Source organism: Rhineura floridana, chromosome 7 (genome assembly GCF_030035675.1).
Source record: "Rhineura floridana isolate rRhiFlo1 chromosome 7, rRhiFlo1.hap2, whole genome shotgun sequence".
Lineage (NCBI taxonomy): Eukaryota > Metazoa > Chordata > Lepidosauria > Squamata > Rhineuridae > Rhineura > Rhineura floridana.
In genome coordinates this window covers 78,319,037-78,328,746 of record NC_084486.1, presented here as the reverse complement: position 1 = coordinate 78,328,746, position 9,710 = coordinate 78,319,037, and positions in this window count along the sequence as shown.

The window sequence follows — 9,710 nt, the reverse complement described above, 5'->3', positions numbered from 1 at the left end:
TTTCCTACTCAGCCTCTCCTACAATGAATACACCCCCTTAAACATACCCACATTTTATTGGATACCAGGTTTCAGTACTCACCTTCCCATCTGTTCTGAACAGAGGTGAGGTGCCAGTGGCGTCACTAGGGTTGGTGTCACCAGGTGCAGTAACTCATGTTGTCAACCCCCCATGGACCTCCTCCCGTACCAGACCTAGGGTGCCTAGGGGTGGGGTGGCTCTGGGTTAGGGTTGCCATATTCCAGTTCCACAAATCCAGCAGGCTAATGTGCATATTATGCAAAATATTTGCATATTATTTGCATATTATGAAAATATTTGCATGTTAATATTTGGATTGTTCAGTTGTTTTGTTTTTGTGCCTAGGAATTACCACCAAAAACTGGGGAAAGATGTGAGAAATCTTTTTTAAAAAAAACTTAACATTTTCAGCCTTAAATGACTAGACTCTAGTTTCCAACACTATGGAATGTTGATTGATTGATTAAGAGGATTTATATCCTGCCCTTCTGCTGTTAAAAACAGAGCTCAGGACAGCTTACAAATATAATAAAAACAATAAAAATACACAATCAATATAAAAACATAATAAAAACACAAAATAGCAACAAACATAAATTAAGTCAGGGCAGCAGTACGGTTAACCATTACATATACAATATATTTCAGAGATGTGGTGGGTGGAGAAAAACAAGCCAAAATGTTAGGAAAAGGAGTCTTTCACTCCACATGCTCAGTTGTAAATACTGTTGCAGCAAGTTTTACAAGTTCCTCCAGTATTCCACTGGTGCAGGCACTCAGACATTCAAAGTATCTGTATGTTTCTTAGGTTTTATAAAAGCAGAGCTTTGCTTAACTCAAAATTTCTCAACCACAGCTACACAGGTTCCACCTCCATACTCAAAATGAAACTGGGCCTGGAAGTGTGCAACAACCCCACACATACCTTGCTAATTAGATTACCAATGCCAGGATGTCTGTCTTATCGACTACTCTCCTGCTCCCCCTCCCCCACACCAGGCATCATGAAAGACCCAGTCCTGGGCTCAGAAAGAAAATAAATATCTGGTCCTCTTCAAAGTACTGATAAGCCTCTTGTTTTAATTAAAATAATAATTATAAGTTCTTGCTCTTATCACTAATGGGAGTTAATTATCTTGCATATGCTGCTGTTGCTTCTATGGCTGTAACGGAGTGAGGTTAAAGATAAGTGAAATGCAAATAGGAAAAAAAACCACAGAAGGCAGTAACACTTTCCTAAATGTAATACCATACCAACCACAACAAGATTCCTATGAGTAAGGCAGAAAACTAAGCATCTCACAACCAGTCAGGATTCCTAACCAAAAACCAAAAATACGATAAATGAAGAAATATTTATATAAGCATGACTGTCAAATATATTTATTATTTACACAAACTGTAAAGATATTTATAGAGCAATCCTAGGTTTATTTATTCAGAAACAAGTCCCAGTGTATTCAGTGGAACTTACTCAAATAGGGACAGAACTGCAACCTCAAGTGATAAGCAACTTCATTCACACAACCCAAAATTTTGAATCATGCCACTTTACGCTGTTTTGCAACTGTTTATACTTGTTTTTATGGTTATTGCATTTTAAATGGCTTTATTTCTTGTTGTGAGCTGCCTTGGTTTCCAACCCTACCTTACAGGGTTGTTGGAAAGACTACACACACACTGCAGATGTATAAATACATACAGCCCATATAATAGTTTATTGTCAAACCAGTTGGTCATTGCAGAAAAATAGTATTAGTTTTTAAAAAATCAGTATTAGTTTCCTACAGAATAAAAACTGTAATACCTAAGTAAGTCCTGCCTACTTGCTTTAAAATAGGACTGGACTGGGGGGAGGGCAGAAAGAGAACACAAACACAATTCTTTTTTACATTCACTCCAAAGTCCCATTTATTTTCAGCAGATTCATAACCATGTCTGCTCAAAAGTAAATCCTATTGAATTCAATGGGATTTACTCTGGACATATGGGATTAGCAATGCTTTTACCCCCACAAAAGCAAGTATTGGGAAGGTTTTCAAAACACTGCCCAGGATCTGACTCCTACACACAAGAGGGGGAAAAAACTGAAATGTATATACTTACCCAATTTATGAGATTTTCAGATAAACGGGGGGAAACCACCATTTTCTGGCCTTGCAATGAGGTTTACTAGACACTGCCACAGGTCAACCAAACACTTCACTGATTGGCTGCAATCCTGAATGGGCGGGGTTAAAGCTATGAAGTGCTATACAGTAGTTTAAAAAAAGATTTAACGGGGAGCTGATGTTTTTATGTATATCTCGAGAACCAGACCACCTAGAAACTTAATTTTTTTTAAAATGAAAGCTGAGAATCCGGGCCACCTAAGGGGCTAAGCGGGTGCCAGGTGGCATGCAAAGAATCCGGGTAAAACCCGGCTAACCGGGCAATATGGCAACCCTACTCTGGGTGACACCCCCCTCTCATGGTGTCACCCTGGTGCGGTCCGCACTCCCCGCACCCGGCTAGTGACGCCACTGTGAGGTGCAAAGAGCTTCTGTCTGTGAGCACATATAGTGGTGGCAGATGCCAGTGCGTTTCCCCTCATTGACAGGGTGTCTAACTGGGGGGCTTGCCCACACCATGTTGTGGTCCTGTCTCTTTTTCTGCACTTTTAGATGTGGCAGCCATTATGCCATGCCCCCACAATAGCCACTTTATATGCCATGTCCCCACAACAGACATTTTGTGCTATGCCACACCCCACAACAGCTATTTTGTGACTAGCACTTATGGCACTTTTTCAAATTTCCAAATGTGACCACTGGCAAAAAAGTTAGGTGATCCCTATTCTACCCAATCCTGTCCCCAACTGTGCACAGCTCAGTCCTCCTGCTACATCCTGCTTGGTGTGATAGGTTAAAAGGAAGATGAGTTCAACCACTGGTCCCTCTTTCTCACATTGTCTACACCAGGGCTAGCTATTTTGTGGTTCTAAAGATGCTACACTACAACTCCAATTTTCCTTGATTGGGCATGCTGTCTGGGGCTGATGGGAGTTGGAGTTCAGCAAAATCTAGGCCAGATCTGGGAAACATTTGGTCCTCCAGATGTTGTTGCATCTCCCACATCCCTGGCTGTTGCCCATGCTTGCTGGGGCTGTTGGAAGTTGTAGTTCAGTAACAACTGACAATTCTCCACATTTATCTAGAGGGCCACAGGCTAGCCACCTCTGCTCTATATTGAGTGGCAGCAGCTCTCCAGGGTTTCAGGGAAGAGTCTTTTGCATGTTGGCTCCAATGGCTAGTAGAGTTTTAGTAAATTAGCAGAGTTTAGCTTAATGTAGCTTGCTCAGCTCTCTGTGCTGCATGGGTGTGATTTTACCTGAGAGAAAGCGAGCTTTACCTCGCTTTAAATCACTGAGACTTAGACTTGGTTGAAGAAAAATACTACTTTATTAATAAAATGCATACTGAATGGGAAAGATGCTGCTTCTGTCTAGCCAACTAAGTTGGAAGCTGCAATGACCATGCTTGGACATTGCCCCTCATGCTACAGGAGAGGAGACAAAGAGAACATGGCTCCTTGTCCTCCGGTGGTTTGCAGAAAAGTAAAAAGGAAGGTGAGTGAGAGGTGAGAACAGCTTCCTGAGATATATCAGTTTACACAGAAGAAAGACAGATAGAAAAAGATGAGTACAGGTCAGTGGTAGTCTAGCCAGCTTGGAGGATTATCTTGCCATGCAAACAGAACCAAATGGGAGTTGCTCTTGACACACTTCTGACATTGCAGACCTAGCTGATGCTGGAATAGAACCTGAGACCTTTTGCATGCAAAACATTTTCTCTGTGACTGAACTAATATATCACACCAACATTTTATCTGCATCACACCTTCCAACATTTCACAGATGAAAATAAGAACACTCTTGATTCTCACACCAAGGATCACAACCTCAGCACAGTTCCCTGTCATCTCACGTGCACTATTGCGCTTCTCAGTTGATTTCCAGAGGAGTAGCCAGACTGTAGTCCAAACACTTATGTCGTAATAAGTATGTTACTCTTTAAGGAACCACAGAACTTCTTATTTTATTTTAATTTATTTATTTCCAAACATTTATATACCACTTGATATTTCAAAAATCTCTAAGCAGTGTAAATCCTCATCTACTCATGTCCTCATTTGTGGTGTCTTCAATGTATTTAAATAACTATGTCCTATCATTCAGGCTGATAAGGCTCTCAAGGTGGATTATAACAGGCATACAAAACTGACAAAATATCATATCAGCCATGATCTACTTATTGGATACAGCAGTGTTTTACAGTACCTCTTTGCCAAGCAGCAAGAAGTCTAGTACAGGCTTTCCAGCATCTGCAGTGTTTGGGAAGAAGAGCATTAAACACTAAGATATATTTGAAACAATCTGTTTAGTAATATGTGTACAAGCTGAGAAAGTATTACGAGGATGCAAAAGCGAGTATCCAGGCAGGCAGCACTGCTAGTCCAAAAGCAGCATCGCCACTCTAATAACACTACCCAAATCCAAGTTTCCCCCACCAGCTTTCCTCTCGTCCATATTCTCACCAGTTAAAAAATGGTTCAAGCCACCCAGCCTAGGCACATGGGTATGCTTTATATCCTTTATACATTTGTTCAGGGTGCATTAAAATGTTCTGTTGAGGTCTAGGCAAGAGAGTGTCACTTTGCATAACAAAACAGCATATCTGCAATAGTGCTAATCCTAGCCTGTTTAGAGCTTTCAAAGCCAATTATTAGTTCTGATAGACATGAACAGCTGATTAGCACTGATAGCTATACAGCTGTTCAACAGCTCATTAATGCTAACCATGCACTTATTAGAAAGATAAGATATACAATAGGTTCAAACATCCTCAGATCCTGATAGATGATCATACTTTATCTATGTGTTTTTAAGTTTCATGTTGGTATATGTAGGGATGGACCAAGGATGGCAATAGGATTTCCTGGGCCTGGTACACTGTATGTAGATGTGATCCCACCCATCCACCCATTTATCCTACCTCACATCACCTCCCAGCAATCTATTGGTTTGACAAGAACTGCTGCTTATGTACATACTTTACCAATGTGGACAGTGATTTGAATCCACAGTCTTGATTTAAGATGTATTTATTTAACAGATTTTAATCTTGCCTTTCAGAGTTCCTGCCCTCACAAGGCATTTTGCAACAGTTATAAATAGTTCCAAAACCCTGATCATACAACAGATAATTATTAAATAACATTCAAACATTAAAGTAACATAAAAAGATAGCAGCAGCTAAAAAAATTTCAAAAAGAAAATAAATAGTTCAAGCATCATAATCATTAAATTCACTAAGTCCTAATAAGTTTACTTGATTGCAAGTCCTGTTGGTTTTCTGACAGACCTACCTTTCAAGTCACTGTACTGATTTTTCTCCATTAATTTTCCCCATTTCTGTTATATTTATAAATAATTTTAGAAAATAATGGTTCACTAAATCAAAACAACTGTTACAGGGAATTAAGCTCTATTTAATTCAATGGTACATTAACATCCATGTCAAATAGATACATTTAGGCTCAGGATGTTAGATACATCTCCTATACTTCAGCTCATAATAGGCATTATGTCTAAACTACATTAAATTATCCCATTGCTGTGACTGTTTCCTGCCTTGGGGGTGATGAGAAGTTTATTCTGTAAGAAGGAAAAACTGTAGCTTCTTTCCTGTTCCTGTTTGCAAGCATAAGCTGCACTTGAAACATGCTGCATCCTGTCTTGCTGCTGGTATCTTACATTTTGAAACAAACTTTCCCATTGTTCTAGCATTTTGGCTTTTGGATTATGTTCCCCTGAAACATTTGACTGTGGTCATCAAGATGGAAAATAAGTATAAGGATTAACCATTATGAAAAGTAATGGAAGCATGATATTTTATACAACCCAAGTAAATAAAACCACAGGAAGACTATATAAAACAGAGAAAGAGAACAGAAGTTTGAGACTTCTTTGTTGTCCAGGCTGTGATGCAGACTACTAAAGCCATACATGTGCTATTACTTCTCAGAGAAAGAGAGATGTGTTCAGTTTCAACCGGTGATACTGGGGACAGAGCATGGGGATACTCCTGGTGATTTGGTAGTTGTGCTGTCAACCACACAAGGGAAGAAGGACTTCCTTAAGCTTCTAATGCATGTATGGAATTGCACAAGTGTCAATCTGAATCTTAGTCGTCATTCCCACTACTGAAGATGTTATGGGGTGAGTGCTGATTATTATGTAGCCAAAAGGAAGATATCAGCAGGTATGGGGGAACCCAAGGTCTGCAGAAGTATAAAACTTAATAAAAAGGTAAGGGGGCAAAAAATCCCAACTCTCAAAACAGTCCAGTGAAAACTGAATAGTCTCAGAGGCCATGGAATATTTGTTGGGAGTGGGGGGGGTGACACAAAACTGGAGGAAATGAATCGAGGAAGTGGTATGGCTGGCTGGCTGAAACTATGAAAAAGAACATCCACATGCAGGTTCCACACTATACTCTATGGCCATGGTTTTCAAACTGTGTTCCAGGGAATCCTGGACTTTCCTGGAAGTTTTTTAGGGACAAGATCAGAAATGATGGACAGGTTCTCCAAGAATGTTCCTCCAGAGTTCTCTGGAATTCATGAGGATTGCATAACAGACATGAAGGGGGGTTTCAAGGCACATACATCAAAAGAATTTCACATAAAATTGTTGTGGTGTAAATTTGTATATTTGTTAAGCAGAGAGTAACAGCAGTCTGAAATGCGTGTGTGCCAGTGTGTGTGTTTACCTAAGAAAGCAGGCTTTTACCCTGCATTAGGATCACTGAGACTTAAGACTTAATAATATAAGAAAAGCTACTTTATTTATAGAAGTACATAGTAGATAGAAAGGCATACCTAGTTCTAACTAACTAACTAAGTTGGAGGCACAACGCCCAGGCGTGGGAATTGGCCTCATGGCTAGGAGAGAGAGAGCAGAGACAAAGGTGTCTCCTCTCTCTCGGACAGCTGAGAAGCGAAGAGAGGAAAGGGCAGAAGGAGGAGGGGCAGGTAAGCTTCCCTTAAGATGTGTCAGTCACTCAGAGCATCACAGGTAAAGGTAATCAAGCCTATCCAACTGGAGGACCCTAACTCTATCTCCCTTCTGGAACACAAACAAAAGAACAAAATAAGAGTTGCTCTTGCCCCACTTCCAACAAAAATTACTGAAAAGTAGGGGTGAGTCAGCCTAGTGTGTTTGCCATCTAGATGCAGCTATGGATACAAAGGGCTAAGAGGGATCAGCCACTTCACAGGGCTAATGCCATATCCCAAGGCAGGATCCTTCACATATCAGCCCTAATATGGATACTGTTGGAGACCTGTGTATCTGATGTGTAAATCCTGGTTAGACTTCATAAGAGTGGAAAGAGAAGAAAGATGGAGGAAGAGAAGAAAGGTGCTTGTTGGCTTTTACATTGAAAGTTGGTCTACAATTAAGTCATGGATTAAAAGGTAGGTCCCATATGTCTGGAGAAGTTGGACCACTGTAATGAAAAAAATGGAAATGAACTGCCTTCAAGTCGATTCTGACTTATGGCAACCCTATGAATAGGGTTTTCATGGTAAGTGGTATTCAGAGGGGGTTTACCATTGCCTTCCTCTGAGGTTGTTATAGTGTATCTGTCTGCAAAGGCAATCTTTAAGTTCCAGATAGATCAATCCGGAGAAATGAGCATCATTTCCATATTGAATGAATGAATGAATACTGTTTATTACGGTCGAAGACCAATACAAGAGGAAAACATACAAAAGTAGAAAACACTGGGATGGAAAATAGACTAATTCAAACATATAGCATGATTCACACAGTAAAATTCATTAAAAAAATTTAAGACAACTTAAAAATCTAAAAAGTTAAGAATTTAAAAATTAATTGTATATCTAGTTTATCATTTGTTTTCTACAGGCAATAGCCGCCACACAATATTTTGCTACTTTCTTAGTAACATCTGGTTGTTTATCAGCAAGAAGATAATCCACGTAAAAAACTTCATTTCTGCCAGGTATAGATCGTAAGATAGGGGATATTACTTGCGATCTAAGATCTCGATAAAAGGGACAGTGCAAAAGAACATGTGACACCGTTTCTACCGTTCCATCCCCACATGGACACTTTCTGTCATTGTATGGGATTTTCTTAAATCTTCCTTCAAGAAGAGCTGACGGGAGGATGTTAAACCTAGCCAATGTAAAAGCTTTACGATATTTAGCTATTGTAAGTTCTGTTAGATATCGCATGGGCATATAAGGGTTTGAATTGTACTTCTGCTTAGTTACAAGCATTAGATGTTGCTGATAGTCTACGTCTTTAAGACGGAGCAAAATGTTCGATTTAGCTTTTATATAGCCCATTTCTAATATTACTGGGATAGAGAACCCTAATTTAGTAATTTTATCTAGTAACATTCTCTTCCAGGTAGATTGGAAGTTGTCTAATAGAATATAGGGCGCCAGTCCTAATGGGTTAAATAATATTTTTAACCAGGCACATATTCTGTAACTCCATATTCGAAATTCGATTGAGGGCAATCCTACTTCTAATCTTAAGATAAAACTATGTATGCACGAAGGCACCGCAAGTATGGATCTTAGGAAACTATTTTGGACAGCCTCCAGCGGAGTATAATTTTCACAAGTACTGACCTGGATCCCATATAGTAATTGGGGTACAATTTTTAACACAAAAACTTTTATGGCTGCAGGGAGGAATTGCCCACCTTTGTTAAAATAGAAGGATAGAAGGGCTTTCAACGTTCTTTTCGCCTTTGCAACCCCTGTTTTAATATGCAGTTGCCACGCTCCAGACGATTGGAAAATCATCCCCAAATATCGAAATGCAGACACTTGTTCGATTTGATGTTCATTGATCTGCCAGCAATGTTTTAAGCATTTTTTGGTGAAGATCATAACTTTAGTTTTATCATAATTTATTTCTAGATATTCCTCGGAGCAGAATTTAGCTAGCGCAGCCAATAACCGTCTTAATCCTACCTGAGTTCTGGCCATCAAGACTAGGTCGTCTGCATATAAGAGAACATTTCTTGAATGTTCAGCTAGTCTGGGCGGGTGTGATTGGATTAGAGAGAGGCTGTGAACAATTGAGTTGATATATATATTAAAAAGTAGCAGGGCAAGGATACATCCCTGTTTAACCCCTATAAAGGTAAAAATGGGATTAGTCAGATGACCCTTACTATTACATCTAACACGCAGGGATGTCTTCTCATATAAACCACGAATTAACATTAACAATCGCGTGTCTATATTTGTATTAAAAAGTTTCTCCCAAAGTCGAGTTCTAGATATTGAATCGAAAGCCGACTTTAAATCTATAAAAGCTGTATAGAGAGCAGTTCCTGATTTGTCCGTGTATTTATTTACCAGATGGTGCAAGACCAGTGCTTGATCAATAGTGGAATGGCCAACCCGAAAACCTGCTTGTTCCTGTGCCAAGATATCATTTTGTTCTGCCCAGGAGCTAAGTTTTGAATAAAGATGAGCAGCGTATATTTTGCTTATTATACTTAGTAAGCTTATTGGTCTAAAGTTGGCCGGGTCACACGTAGAACCTTTTTTAAATATCGGCACTATGATTGCCGAGCACCAGTTTTCAGGAATACAC